At 40.0% G+C, this 15,915-nt stretch overlaps 1 pseudogene across 1 annotated transcript; it reads right to left on the bottom strand.

Annotated features, from left to right (window-relative positions):
• Positions 1-377: 377 nt before the first annotated feature.
• LOC149249663 (uncharacterized) lies at positions 378-13,776 on the bottom strand (annotated as a pseudogene). Its single transcript, XR_016266787.1, has 3 exons — positions 13,342-13,776; positions 9,237-9,284; positions 378-1,102 (listed from the first exon to the last, which is right to left on the bottom strand). The product of XR_016266787.1 is annotated as an uncharacterized LOC149249663 (transcript).
• Between the last annotated feature and the right edge of the window lie 2,139 nt (positions 13,777-15,915).

Genomic DNA, 15,915 nt, shown 5'->3' with positions numbered 1-15,915 from the left:
TGCTCAGCGGAAGCTGTTCTTTACGGGAGAAATCTTTATACTAATAGTATTACTTTCATAAAATAATATGGATGAAATGAAACAGTGACCCCCGAAAAGTAGAATGCAAATAATATTAAACCGTTTACATATAAAATGGCAGTGAAAAAAATGGGATAAGTGTATATTGTGCATAGATGCTAACTTCTAAGTATATACTGTGCATAAATGCCCATGAAATGGAATCAATTAAAATCATTTAAGTGAAAATAGTTCAGAAAGTTTGTCTAGCTTATGAAAAGTGAATAGAGATCCTCAGCTAAATTTACTTGGAAATTTTATAATGTAAAACAGAAATATAAAATAAAAGTAAAAAAATAAAAAACACTCGGAAAATATTTTGGCACAACCCCTTGTTTATTTTCTCTTGATAGTAATCTATGAAAGTCCACCAAAGAAAGAGAGGGAATATTCATACAGATCCACTCCCTTTTTAAGAAGGAATCTGTGGGATTTATAAACAATAGATACAATATTATATGATCCCCAGACAAAGAAAATGAGAGCACAAAACCCAATACCTACTAGAGCCAACCACAACAAAATAAGAAACCCAATTGCTGCTGTACACCAGGCTAGGAGTACATAGGCCAAAGAAATAGGAACGAAAAGCAACGCTAAACTTGATATGCATGTCAGCGTGGCTAGATCACAAAGTTTTCTCTTGACCAGCCTTTGAGAACTTAACATTTCTACCCAAAAAAAAATTGCAAGAGGGAATAGAAATTGCACGTCGGACAAGAACTTAAAGCCATTCTTAGAATGAAATGGCTTCTACCAGTATCTGAGGATGAATCCATTACACGGAGCAAAATATAGTTCTTAGGCAACTCATGAACTTTTCTCCATACGCATGGCATTCGACATTCTGGGCAGCGCAGACATCTCTGACCAAGTCTCACTTCAGTAGGAAGGCATTTCAAGCATAGCTGACAAACTGTATGACCACAGCGTAACAATCGAGGCATACGAGTATCCCTATCAAAACTATCCCAACACACGGGACATTCCGGGACTTCCATGATTTACAAAAGTAACCTCAATAGCAGTGGAATCTCTTTGCCTGGATCATTAAAATGATTTTAATAACCACTGTAATAAAGATCAACTATAAAAAAATGTACTTCACAAGCTTTACAGTAATAAAGTTTTAACAAATATCCGCCAAATTCAATGCACACTGCTCCCATGAGTACACTGAAAAAGGAAGAGTACTCATTTTACAAATTGATCCACTTACATTGGAAACCATTTTGCTAGTAGTATTGGAAAGGATGTTTATAGACGATCATCAAAAATTTGGATGAGTTTTTCCTACTAGTTATGCCTGCATTTCAAAAAACTGTTTTATGCAACTCCAAATAGTTAAGCCAAGATGACTACTACAACCACAGCTAGAATCTTAAAACTACGGAGTCAAAAAAATTGGTTACGCTTTGAAAGCTTTTAGAGCAGTATAAAACCTAGTCTCATATGTTAACATTTTTAGAACTACTACATATAGACGAAGAATATGAGAAATTTGAAGTTGACATAAAACTAGATTTTGTTAGCATGAAGTTAAAAATTATAATTAACACTTCTCAACAGACATCCTAAAAATATCAACCATGAAAAAGCATAACCGGGTCAAACAATTATATTCGTTGATGTTTGGACAGAGCACTCTGTTAATTGAAGTTAGAGAAGGAAGGGTTCTGCTAAATTTAGAAGGGCGCTAAATTTGGCAGAAGAACACATGTGAAGCCATGGCGCAGTGACAGTTTTACTTTCTCTTAGTGTTGACTTAGAAAATTCTATCTATAATTTTCTATAGTCAAAAATAATAAATCGAACTCAGTATGCATGGAGATTTTATCTCAGTTCAATGAGGCAGTTTGACTCGAGTTCAAGAGGCCAGTTCACTTGAGTTCAAGATGTCAGTTAGACTTGAGTTTAGTGAGGCAGCTCGACTTCATTTAAGGAATTAGTTCGCTTGAGTTGAAGGGCAGTTCAATTCTATACAGAGAAGGGTGCAAACTTGGTGAGACATATGATTATGCGCTAGCAAGAATTTGTGTGTTTTGAGCTCAAGAAAATAGTTCCAGATCAGCACGTGAGGTCAGGAAGAGCTAGAGCGCATCACTTGAGTAGGCCAAGATCGCTTGCGCAAGGAGGCAGTTCACCCTGTGCAATTGGTACAACCTGCGCAAGAGAGAGGCTGAATTGGTCTAGGGTGTGTAGGATATTGTGTTGAGGAACAGAGAGTTGAAAGAGAATTTTTCTAGTGCTCTGTAATTAATTACTGAGATTTTTCTGAGCAGATCAATAAAACACACAAATTAGCAGGTTTTCCCTAGGTGGGGTTTCCTAGTTATTTCTGGTGTTTTGCTAATTGTATGCTTGTGTCGTCATAAATTTATTTTCCACTACAATTTCGTTAGAATACACAGTATATTAGATCACTGAATTTTGCAGTTCAGTTTCTAGTTCTTGCATCTCATAATACTATTCAAATCAGCTGCTAGGTAATAGAAAACTAACATAGTATCAGAGCTACAGACTAACTGAAGACCAAAAAACAGTATATATTTCCTCAAAAGCGAGTGACAGTTACAGTGCAAGGTGCGCAGTTTCCACCAGAGCGCAGTCTTTTCCCATGAAATCAAGTGCGCAGGTGTTTTCTCTAGCAGGATTGCGCAAGGGTGGTTTTGAGCAGTTCGAGCTAGAGCGTGGCATACCTGAGTCTGAGATTTGAGGACCACCTTGATGGGCCCTCAAATTTTTGTTCTTGGAAAGAGAGGATTGGTATAGTATTGGAGGAGAGGGTAGCTTGGGAATTTGTGGAGAGTCCATCAGCTGCTCCAGCAAATCCTCAGCAGTTGACCCAGCATAACAAGGACGCAAAGGCCAGAAGAATAATCCTTGAAGGAGTCAAGGATCACATCATACCTCACCTTTCCGGATGGAAGACAGCTCAGGCCATGTGGACAGCTATCTTAGAGCCATACCAGAGTACGAGTGAGGTCAGGAAGCTGGTACTCCGAGATAAGCTCAGAAATATCAAGATGACTAAGTCTGAGTCTGTGATTTCTTACCTAACCAGATTCACCCAAGTGAAGGACAAGTTAGTCAAGGTTGGAGAGACAGTCTCGGATAGAGACCTTGTCAGTTTTGCACTATTGGGCTTTCCCAAGTCATGGGAAAACTTCATTGATGTAGTGAGTGGCAGAGAAAAGTTGCCAGATTGGGAGCAGCTATGGAGTGATTGCGTGCAAGAGGAGATCCGGAAGCAAGCTAAATTTGGGTCTCATGCGAAGACTGAGGAAGAAGAAAACTTTGCCCTAGCTGGCAAAGGGGGCAAGGCCAAGGGCAAGAAAAATGCAGGAGGGGCAAGTCCAGTTCAAGAGGCAAGAAGAAGAAAAATCTCAGCAAAGTGAAGTGCTTCTCTTGTCATTAGTTTGGGCACTATTCCACCAAGTGTCCAAATAGGAAGAAGGGATCCAAGAAGGATCACATGGCAGCATCAGCAGAGGTGGAAGAGTTCACTTCTCAGTTTGAGGAGGAGTTTTCGCTCATAGCTTGCATGGCAAGCTCAGTGGCCAGCAGTGTATGGTATATCAATATGGAAGCATCCTTTCATATGACCGGAACAAGAGTTACTTCAGCGAGTTGACAGAGAAGGATATGCAGTTTCATATAGAGATGGGAGATTATGGTAGGTACCTAGCGCAAGGCGTGGGCACAGTCAAGTCTGAGAGGGAGTCTGGAAAACCTCTCTACCTTAAAGATGTCACCTATGTCGCAGGGTTGAAAAAAAACCTTGTTTTGGTCTCATCCTTGGAGAGCAAGGGGTATGAGGTTATCATCAAGCCTCTCAACTGAAGAACAGTTAAGCAGGTTGGGGTCAGGGTGAGGAACCTCTACAGGCTACAGTTTGAGACAGAAGCGACCTTGAGCAGCAGAGAGATCAGTGCACATAGATGTGACCTTCGGGAGATTTAGCATAGGCATATGGGTCATTTACACCATGGAGCGTTGAAGATTATGAAGGAGATTGCCACAAGGTTGTACAATGTAGATCAACATTACGTGTGCAAGGGTTGCACACTTGGCAAGTATGCCAAGACATCCTTTTCCAGCAGAGACAGTAGGGCCAAGAGCATCTTGGAGCTGGTACATTCGGATGTATGCGAACCATTTTCCTCTCCATCCCTGATGGGATACAGATATTATGTCACCTTTATTGATGACCACTCAAGAAAGACATGGATCTTCTTCATGAAGAAGAAAGATCAAGTCTTCTCGAAGTTTGTGGAGTTCAAAGCCTTGGTGGAGAACCAGACTAGTAGGAGGATCAAGGCGCTGAGGTCAGACAATGGTGGGGAGTACATCTCCAATGCTTTCAAGGACTTGTGTGCCAAGGAGGGCATCAGGAGAGAGCTCACCACACCTCATAACCCTCAGCAGAATGGGGTGGTTGAGCGTAAGAACCAGAGCATTGTTGGAGCGGCCAGGGTTATGTTGCATGACCAGGGGCTACCTATGTTTCTTTGGGCAAAGGCATCCAACATTGCAGTCTTTTTGTTGAACAGGAGTCCAAACAGGGTGTTAGGCAGAGTCACACCAAAGGAAGCTTTCACAAGCAAGAACCCTGACATGTCTCACTTCTGGATTTTTGGTAGTCTTGTTTACTGCCATGTATCCTCATATAGCCGAAATAAGTTGGAGCCCACAGCAGAGAAGGGCATTCTAGTGGGCTACAGCGAGACATCTAAGGTGTACAGGGTGTATATTACAGCACTCAAGAAGACAATGATCAGACGTGGTGTAAAGTTCGAGGAAGGAAGGGTTCTCAAGAAGTCCTTAGAGTGTGAGCAAGGTGCAACATAGGAGGAGGAGCAACAAGATCCCAAGCAGGAGGCTCAGCCAATTTCTCAGACTTCATCACAACCAATTGTTAGGTAGGCCAACCAACACGTAGTTGAGGAGAAAGCGCAGGAATAGCAGGAGAGAGAAAATCAAGTGGAGCCCACTCAACCAGTAATTCCCATTGCAGGGAGAGGTTGAGCCAAGTGGGAAGAGTCAAGACCAATCGATAAGGGAGGCTCAGGAGAGAGTTGGAGCTCCCAGTACCACATTTAGACAGAGTAAACAACCACAGAGATATATGGGGTACATGGCACTTATGACTGAGGTGATAGAGTCGAAGCCTTCTTATTACAATGAGGAAGCTTCTCAGTAGGTTTGGCGTGATGCTATGATGGAAGAGTACGCTTCTATCATGCAGAACGATGTCTAAGAGATAGTGCCAAGATCGGTTGGCAAATCAGTGGTGGGATCACGTTGGGTGTACAAGATCAAGCATGCAGCTAATGGGAGTGTGCAAAAGTGTAAAGCTAGATTCGTGGCCAAAGGGCTCTCTCAGGTCAAAGGGATTGACTATGATGAGATGGTCGCACGAATGGCTTGATATTCATCCATTAGGACTATTCTGGCGATTGCAGCGCAGATGGGGTGGAGGATCCACCAAATGGACGTGAAGACTACCTTCCTTAACGAAGTTCTTCAGGAAGATATTTATGTTAAGCAGCCTGTGGAATTTGAGACTTTCAGTAGATACACACATGTTTGCAGGCTGAGGAGAGTTCTTTATGGGCTCAAGCAAGCACCGAGGGCACGGTATGCCCGAATAGACAGCTACCATCTCGGATTGGGATTCACAAAGAATGAAGTTGACCCTAACCTGTAGTATAGTGTGTTTGGGGGCCAACCTCTCATTCTTGTGTTGTACGTTGATGATTTGATATTGATAGGGGGAAAGGAGCTCATCCGCGACTACAAGAGAGATCTTGCAAAAGAGTTTGAGATGAAGGATATCGGGTTGATGCATTATTTCCTTGGGCTGGAGGTATCCCAGGGTGATGGATAGATATTCATGGGACAGGGCAAATACACACAAGAGATTCTCAAGAGGTTCCACATGTAGAATTCCAAGACCATGACCACGCCTCTAGTCACAAACTAGAGGAAGTTATATGCTACCAAAGGTGTATCTACCAAAGGTAAGCTGCTAATAAAGGTGTACACAGGCAAATCATAGGGTCATTGGTGTATCTTGTAAACACATGACCAAACATTGCTTTGCAATTAACCAGTTGAGTTAGTTCATGGTTGAGCCGACCAGAGTGCATTGGGTTGCTTCCAAGCACGTGTTGAGGTATCTCAGTGGCACAGTAGATTATGGGTTGTCATACATACTACAGGCAGGTTGATGGAGTGAGTCTTCAAGAATTCAGAGATGCAAATTTGGAAGCAGGTTCAACAAACCAATGTTATAAGAACCAAACTGATGATCGAACCGAAAAACCTTGTGGACCCGAAACCGGTCGGAACTAGTAATAAACTGGAAAAAAAATCGGTTTACCAAAAAACACATAAAATATTCATATTTTAAAGAAAAACATATATATTCATGTGCATCCATATGAATCCAAACCATTTATACACAAATATGCAAAAGTTCTCCATTATATAGCAAGTAATAGTGCATATAACCAAAATAACACTTAGTGCAAAACATAGTTGAACCAAAAAACATCAAAAAGCAGGCTCTAAAAGGCCTTTATAGTCCAAAATAACATAAAAGTATGATACTACAACCTACAATACTACAGCTATAGCCTACTAGTACTAATTGTCAATATCATCATCAAAATCATCATCCTGATCATCCTCCTCATCCTCATTTGAAGAATGCGTAGCATCCAAGTCTACAATCATAGCCTCTGTTGGGATCTTTGTTGTCAATATAACCCTCTAAGCATTACAATAAGATAGAAAAAGTGTAGCATGTCAAGTCAAGATTTTGTTTGAGTGATGGGTACATTTTTAATAGAGTCGTGATAGAGGAGTTCGACAACCATTGCCACCAACATCAAAGTACATAGAGGGATTGGGGCTCTTTATTAATACTAGTTCCTTACCCTCGTACATGACAAAATCCAATGGAAACGTTGCAATCCCCGCAATCCTAATAACTTGAAAAATTGTTAAGTCTACTGGATTTTGAGTGAAATCTAAAATTCTACTTTCTCCGTATGAAATCCAACGAGGTTGGAACCAATCTCAAACACCCTGATTCATTTCATGGTAATGTTAAAAATTCTAAATAAAAGGATGGATATGAAAGATTAAGGAGAATGTCACTTTTACTTTAAGAATTTAACATTACCATGAAATGCATAGCAATAATAGGACCATAGGCTTGAATATTAGGCTGGCCCTAGGGGAGAATTAGAAGTGAGACAACCAAAAGAAAAAATTAAAAAACAAAAAAAAGGCAAATCTTTTACATTGACCTGGGAAGGTACAAACTGCACAAAAATGATCTTGAACCAGCAAGTTCCGTTACAGAACCAGCCAGTTCGGTACCGAACCGGCCTATTCTGGTTCGGAGGCCCGGTTCGAATAGCTTTTGGGCCAAAAATGGTCGGATTGGCCGGTTCCACCAGTTCTAATAACATTGCAACAAACAGGAAGAGCACTTCAGGTTGTGCTTTCAATGTTGGGTCAGCAATTGTTTCCTGGTTTAGCATGTAGGATATATCAATGGCACTAAGCTCCATGGAGGCTGAGTATATGGCTACCAGCTTGGCAACTTACGAAGCTATTTGGTTGAGAAGCTACTTGTCGGATTGTTCAGTCAGAGGTTGGAGCCCATGGTCATAAACTGTGATAATCAGAGTTGCATCAAGCTCTCTGAAAATCCAGTGTTTCATGACTACTCCAAGCATATCGAGATTAGGTACCACCATATCAGAGATTGTGTTAAGAGGGATAAATTCAGACTCCAATACGTACCTACAAAGGATCAGACAATAGATATCTTGACCAAGGCATTAGCAAGAGGGAGATTCGTCTACTTTAGAGACAAACTGGGTGTATTATAGAACACCCTCCTCTCTAAGAGGGAGTGTTAACTGAAGTTAGCAAAGGAAGAATTCTGCTAAATTTAGAAGTGCACTAAATTTGGCAGAAAAACCTGCTTGTGAAGCTAAGGCGTAGTCTTACTTTCTCTTAGTGTTGACTTGGGAAAATTCTCTAATTTTACTATAGTCAAAAATAGTAAATCGAACTCAGTATGCATGGAGATTTTATCTCAGTTCGACTCCAATGCAGTGAGGCAGTTTGACTCAAGTTCAAGAGGCTAGTTCACTTGACTTCAAGATGTCAGTTAGACTTGAGTTTAGTGAGGCAGTTTGACTAGGGTTTATGGAGCCAGTTCGCTTGAGTTGAAGAGCAATTTGATTATATATACAGAAGGGAACAAACTTGGTGAGACATATGATCATGCACTAACAAGAATTTGCGTGTTTGGAGCTCAAAAAAATAGTTCCAGATCAGTGGATGAGGTCAGGGAGAGCCAGAGCGCATCACTTGAGGAGGCCGACATAGCTTGCGCAAGGAGGCAGTTCAGCCTGTACATTTGGTACAGCCTGCGCAAGAGAGAGGCCGAATTGGTCTCAGGTGTGCAGGATATTGTGTTGAGGAACAGAGAGTTGAAAGAGAATTTTTCAAGTGCTTTGTAGTTAAATACTGAGATTTTTCTGAGCAAATCAATAAAACACACAAATTAGCAGGTTTTCCCCAATTGGGGTTTCCTAGGTATTTCTGTGTTTTGTTAATTGTGTGCTTGTGTTTTCATAAATTTATTTTCCGCTGCAATTTCGTTAGAATACTCAGTATATTTGATCAGTGAATTTCGCAGTTCAGTTTCTAGTTCTTGCATCTCAGAATACTGTTCAAATTAGCTGTTGGGTATTAGAAAACTAACACGCTAGATCATCTTTTGCCAAACATAGATACGAGTTATTTCTTAAAAACCTGGCATTCTATTCCATTCCCTAATAAGTATGACCATGTTCCATGCTTCAACAAAGAAAAACTATCACGCTTTTACTACCCTTTATAATGGAAAATACAATCCAATTGAAGTGTTACATAACATCTAAGGGAATGTCATAGCAATCCATTCAAGATGAGAGGTGAAAACACACCCCTCTGCATCTGTTATCATATGATTTTATAACATATTGCAGGTACTGCAGTTACATACAATAAGCACACAGACAACATTCTCGACAACCCATAAAACAATTATTGAGAAGTTACTATGAAGGATAAATGTCGTCCAGTCATCATCCAAAAATCCTTACGAGCAGGGCAGCTGTCTTCTGATCTGCTCCTCACTTGCTGATTTATCACTGTATGCAGAACATCTGGATTTTTTAATTCCTCATAGATATATAACTCATAAGGTCATGGACTATATCCGTAAAATGCAGAATATTTTATGCTGTTAAACTTCTGTAATAGAAAGAAATAAATTTAAAAGGTAGGAATATACATGTCATCCTTCTTCTGAGAAGCAAAATATCAACCTTACTTTTGAATCATTTAAGTAACATCTTTTGCAAGTCTTTTTTGTCAAGTAAAAAAAATTTAAACATGTTAAGATGTTGTTAAATAATGAATCCATACAGGCGAGGATAGTTTTAAAAAGAGGAGGAATGACCTCTTATAGAGTTTTATGAACCCAACGTTTCGGACTACCAAGTGAGTCCATCATCAGGGGATGCGACAATAGACATTCTAGAGATATTGTAGTTTAAGTTATCTCTAGAATATCTCTAGAATATCTATTGTCGCATCGCCTGATGATGGACTCACTTGGTAGTCCGAAACGTTGGGTTCATAAAACTCTATAACATGTTAAGATGACCAATATTTTTAGGCCAATCCAAGCTACTGAACAAGAAACTTTCATATTTATAATCCCAGCTCCAGACAGGTCTACAAGATGCACAAATTGTATTGGAATACACTATCGTGCAAATTAATTACATTGATGCTCATTTTAAAGATCCACCTTCCTACCATTCAACTTTGCAAATGATCATGCAATATCAAGGAAGACATTGAATCCTCCAAATATTTGGACTGAAGTATATTGTAATCTTAACGAAATCACAGTTTTCTGGGGCTCAATTCACTCAACAATGTATTGAAGGAAAGGAGACAAATCATTTTCCTTGGCTAGCAGTTTCTTTCAAACACTTTGACGGGTGATTTTAAGAATGACTAGAAGCAAAGAATGTAGTCGGGTTCTTTTAGAAGTTTGTTTAAAATAGGGCTTGGCGTAGCTTTTCATCATACAACCTGTTATGGTCTCCAATAGCTATAAATTTTGCAGAATAATGATCATTTCTGCAGTTCTTACAAGTTACATTAACTCCTGGCCAAGTTAAGAAATCTTAGAGCTTCTTCTGCTGCGCAGCTTAATGAAGAGTGTTTTACAGAGATAACTATGTAGAACAACTTATGTTTATGTAGATTAAAGGATGATATCTTTTGTAAAGTTTCTCTGGGATACGCAAAAATTCAATTAAAGAATACTGTAAAATAGAAGGCTTTAACAACTTATAATCAAATTAGGACTTGACAGAATCTTAACTTGTTTATATGCAAGATGCAAAAACACCACACCTTTTGCTTATTGGAATTTATCTAGACATGCAGAGGAGGGCTTTCGAGCCATTTTGCCCTCACTGATGTGTCTGAATATAGTAAAACAAGATACTTTCAGCAAGGTAACTGCTAACAATTTAAAATAATTTTGCTTACAATATGTAAATATGTACTTCAATGGCACACAACTGTCTGCAGAACTTGGTCAAAATAATGTGTTTATCCGAAGCTAAAGTCACATCCTTCGAGCTTGTGTTAATTTCGTCAACAATGAAATTTAAGAAAAAGAAATCTCAACACAAAATGAAAAATTGGCCTCTAAGTTTAGCAAAGAGAATTAAGCAGATTTTACTATAAGTTCCTAAAACCTGTTAAACTATCATATATGTTCAAGACATGTCATTATATATACATACATGTACATATCATAGTATTCAAAACCGGTTGGGTCAAACCAGTCGGGTCAAACCACTAACCAGTAAAACCAGCCGGTTCATTAGGCTCGACGGTCAACCCAACCAATGAACCCAGTTCGGGTCATAAACCGGCCAGTTTGGTACCAAACCAGCCATTTTGGCCATAAACCAGCCAGTTCCATCATAAACCAATCAGGTCATTACCAATGCAGTTAGAGCTCACATTTGTGGGGGAATCTGGGACTATCGATGACAGTTTTTCAAGTGGTTTTGGAGGAAACCCGAGGTGGTTTTCTTTCCAAAACAGCCACCCTTGGCCGTTAAACTGACCCTCCCCCTCCTAAACCCTAAACCTAAACAAAACACCTAACTCAACACTAGTAATGGTAGCAATCAACAATAATATTAAATTCTTAAGGTAAAAGTGACATTTCCTTTATCTTTCATTTTCATCCTTTTACTTAAAATTTTAACATTACCATAAAATGACTCGGGATGTTTGAGAGTCGTTTCAACCTCATTGGATTTCATATGGAGAAACTAGAATTTTAGATTTCACTCAAAATCCAGCAGACTTAATGGATTTCAAGATTTCAGGATTTGGGGGATTGCAATGTTTCCATTTGATTTTGTCATGCGTGAGGGTATGAGATTGGCATTTGATCAAGAGAATGAAGTCCTTTTAAGTACCTTGATGTTGGTATCATTGATTGTTGAACTTCGTTGATGTTGGTGGCATTGATTGTTGAACTCCTCTACCATGGCCTTAACAAAAATGTACCCTCCACTCGGGAAAATAATTGGTTAGGCACACTAAGCTTTTTCTACCATATTATAAGGAATGAAAACTTCACTCAAACCAAAATCATTGGTTATGCATGTTAAACTTTTTCAATTTCTACCATATTATAAGGTTGAGCAATCCAAGTCTGCAGACTTTGAGTTAGATGATGTCTATGTAACTTTTGTTGATGATCCCATTTCTAGTAGTGTTGAATCAATGATGAGTTGGATGAGTGATCATGTTGATCAGTGATTTGTAGTTTCGATGTCTAGTTTTGATGTTGTTACTACCACTACTATTGAGGTTGCAGAGGAGTCCTCAAACTTTGAGCTAGATGATGTTTATGTAGCTCATGTTGATGATCCCATGTCTGGTGATGAGTTTGATCATGTTGATCAGTGATATGTAGACTTGTAGTAGGCCGGTGGCCCCATAGCTTGTAGCATTGTTTTTGGACTCTAGAGGTCATTTAGCGCATCATTGATTATGTATTTTGTTGTTGATATGTATTGCACTCAGTGCCACTTTGATATATTCACCTTTACATGGTATATAGATGAGCAAAATTTGCATATTTTGTCTCTATTGGTTTGGAATCATGATTTTAATTCTTAAAAATAGTCTTTTTTATTAAAAATTAAAAATTAATTATTTCATGTATTTTTTTTAAAATTGGTTCACTGAGATCTGACCAGTCCAGTTTTTCCGGTTCCAGTTCAAAAACTGGTTTGATAGATGAACCAAGTCGGTCACTGGGTCACTGGCTCTGCTTTTAAATACGCCATACATACGTGGAGGAAAAAAAATTAAGAATTAGATTTTAAAAAAGGCCCCACAATCAAAGTCACCTTCAACTTTGCCATTAAATTGGCCAGCAATTAAGATTCGATAATTTTGTTTTTTTATTTTTTCAAAAATAAATCACTGAATTAAGATGACCAGATCCTTAGTAGAATAGCTTAATAATACTGTGTGTGTGTCAAATAAGGAAAATCTCTAAAAGTATCTTAATTAAACAGCCTATGCAGGAAATCCTACGTCTAGTTATCAATTTTCTTGCGGCCAAATTTCGCCTTCATCAATGTACAGCTAGTTTGTACATGCCAAAGTAAGGAACATTCGAAACGCCTGAGAAAATTCAGGCGAGGTGTAAAACAGAACTATTCATCTTGGACAACATCTTTTTAATGCCTTCTATTAAGCTTAAGGTCATGTGAGTTTGACTGAATTCTGCATATTTCAGTAGTATTCTAAAGATTCTCCCGGCGCCCTGTAAGAAACTACGGTCGATTTAATTTTATATGTTTTAAATAATGCACTGTGAATGTGAAATGGCCCAAATTTAATCAAACTTTAGTTAACCTAAACGTAACACTCGACCTAAATGGAAATAACCTGAAGTTTTCCCAGGGCAATTGACCCTGAGAACTGCAGCACACAATTCAAGTTAAATATAGGGCGAGGGTGCCAAAAACACATTGCTCATAGTAAATTTGAATACTTGAGAAACCAAAACCCCAAGTCCCCACATAACAGAAGAAAATAATTCAAACCAAAAGAGACAATAAAAGAAAAACACCAAGTTTCTGTTACCTTGAATGCATGCATCGCCAGCTCAATGCGCTCAATACGCAAAAATGGCAGCCCGCCGGTGAGAAAGAACAAAACCCTCAAACCTTAAACCTAAGAGCACCATATAATCCAGAGAAAAAATGACTGGAGGGCACCTGGCAGCAGCATCAGCAGCTTCACTCTGACGCACGCACCGTTTAGACATGCAGGTTGAAAAACGGTATAACGGTGGAGGTACTTGCAACGCAGAGCGAATCCCCCAAAGAAAAAAGAGGGCAAAAAAAATTACGCAAATTTTCAAGTTGTCTTCCAACTTAAAAGGTAGAATATTCTTTTCGGCGAGGAAAGTTTGTAAGTGTTTTTTGATAGATTTCTTTATTGATTACATCCTAGTGGGTGTGGTTGAGCAGGCGTGGATGGGATCACACTTTGGGTGACTTTACTTTTCAAGGGTGTGCGTTTTTGTTGGAGTGGTAGATTTTGAAGGCGCTGCGGTATGCATATCTTTTTAGTGAAATCATTGTATAAAGAAGTGTCATAAAGGGTTTTTATAAATGAAGGCTTTGTTATCCCCTTATCCTCTTAAATTAGATTGTAATTATATTATCTCAGTGAATTTGGAGATTATCCATTTTTTTAAGATGCATTTTAGAGTTCAAACATATATTTTCATTATGTGTTTTATGCATAATATTACTTGTATATATGTTAAGTATTTAAAATATGAATGTGAATCAACTATATACTTGTAATTGTTGGGCTCGAAAGGGGAGGATTGAGGAGAGCCGGAGCCGAGGGTTCTGAAGATGGCCAACGCAGCGAATCTCTCCTGCCATGGGAATGGATTCAACGTCAATACGGTCGTTGGAGGCGGCGAGGCAGGGTCGGTCACAGCCATAGCTCTCTACAGGAGCGGCCTCAAGAACGCGACGCGGGATCATTCTGAATCCCTTCAAGCAGCCGGTATGGTTTTGTTTTTATGGCCCAACGCCAGGAAAATACTCGACGCCCTCGGCAAAGCAGCTTTGCTTGAAGGGCTAAACATATTAAAGGATGATCTGAAGGCGAAGTCCGAGAAGCTGCACGAGATCAGAGATCCGCGGACAACTTGCGTTTCTGGGTTTAGATCCCATCTCGGGGGCGGAAAATCGTTAGGTTTTGGCTCGATTTATGCAGGATTCGACAGCCTGCCGTCCATTCGGCTTATCTCCCTGCTGACGTCTCTTGCATGCAAAGATGGGGGTCTGCATGTAGCAGATCTGCTCCATCACACAACTGCATGGCCCATTCTCTGCAGCCACAGGCCAGATCTACCCGATCTGAGCAAGTCTCAAGTTTACCCAGAACCTAGGCAGCGGATCGGTGGGAAAATGCATAGATTGAGCAAACCCAGGCAGCAGATAGGGGACAAGATACATAGATCGAGCAGAGTTTTTACAGACATCGACATGCAAATGGAAAAATGCCTCGCAAAGTGGTCAAATCTGGAAGAATCTTCACAAACAGAGCACCGGCGGATCAGCAGCGTCAATGGCTCAGGCGGATCAGGAACCCAACTGAAACCCAGATCTCAGGTAACAAAAACACGCTTTCAGATTTTCATTAAAACTACAGAGGGGAAATCTTGTTTAGTGTGGGTTCATGCAGAAAACACCATCATGCAGCTGAAACAGCAAATCCGAACTTTGACCGGATGTCCAATCCAGTTTCAACATCTGGTCAGGGGTAGGTGGTCCCTCCAGGAAAATAGAACCTTGGAAAGTTATGAGATCGGTCCCGAATCAACCATTGTTCTAAACCTAAGGCTGAGAGGCGGGGCTCTGCCCCAGGGACAGCAAAGCTCCACAGGAAGGGACAAGGGGAAAGCTCCTCAGCATCAACCCAAGGGAGGCCCCTCCTACAAAAACATACTTCAGGGCAACAAAGATCCAGGGTCCTCTCCAGATCAAGGCAGATATATACCAAGACCATACATAGTAGATCAGCTAGGACAAACCCCAGCCCTTAACTTTGATTCGTCAGGACTTGATGATTTCGTTAAGTCCTATGAAACGCAGGCCCTAATCTGTCGTTTTAACAGCTTCTGGCCAAAACCAATGGATCTATTTCATTGGATTTTCACCACTTGGACCATGGAGTGTGATATACATTTATGCTCCAAGGGGTTTTTCATAGTCAGATTTTCATCCTCGGAAGTCAGAGACACAATCATTAGAGATGGGCCTTGGTTCTGGGGAACATCGGGGCTGTTCATGACCCCATGGTTCCCAGATTTCGATCCAAACAACATGATTGTATCCAAAGTGCTGGTTTGGGTCTGTCTATATAACCTTCCCCTTCACTTTTGGAGTGAGCGAGTACTGGAAGGAATTGGGAACAACATAGGGAGATATATCAAAACAGATCTGGAGAGGATTGATGAAAGGGTATACACTTTCGCACGCATTTGTGTGGAAGTAGATCTAAGCAAAGGGTTGCCAGACAACATAAGGCTGATCTACAAACAACAAAATTGGCTGCAAGCACTAGACTATGAAAATACTGCTTTCAGATGCAGGCTATGCAGGCAGACAGGGCATCTACAAAGCACATGTC

Source organism: Pinus tabuliformis, chromosome 7 (assembly GCF_031772625.1).
Source record: "Pinus tabuliformis cultivar Carrire ecotype Pingquan chromosome 7, CPIR1, whole genome shotgun sequence".
Classification (NCBI taxonomy): Eukaryota; Viridiplantae; Streptophyta; class Pinopsida; order Pinales; family Pinaceae; genus Pinus; species Pinus tabuliformis.
This window is presented reverse-complemented; position numbering and strand designations above follow the sequence as displayed.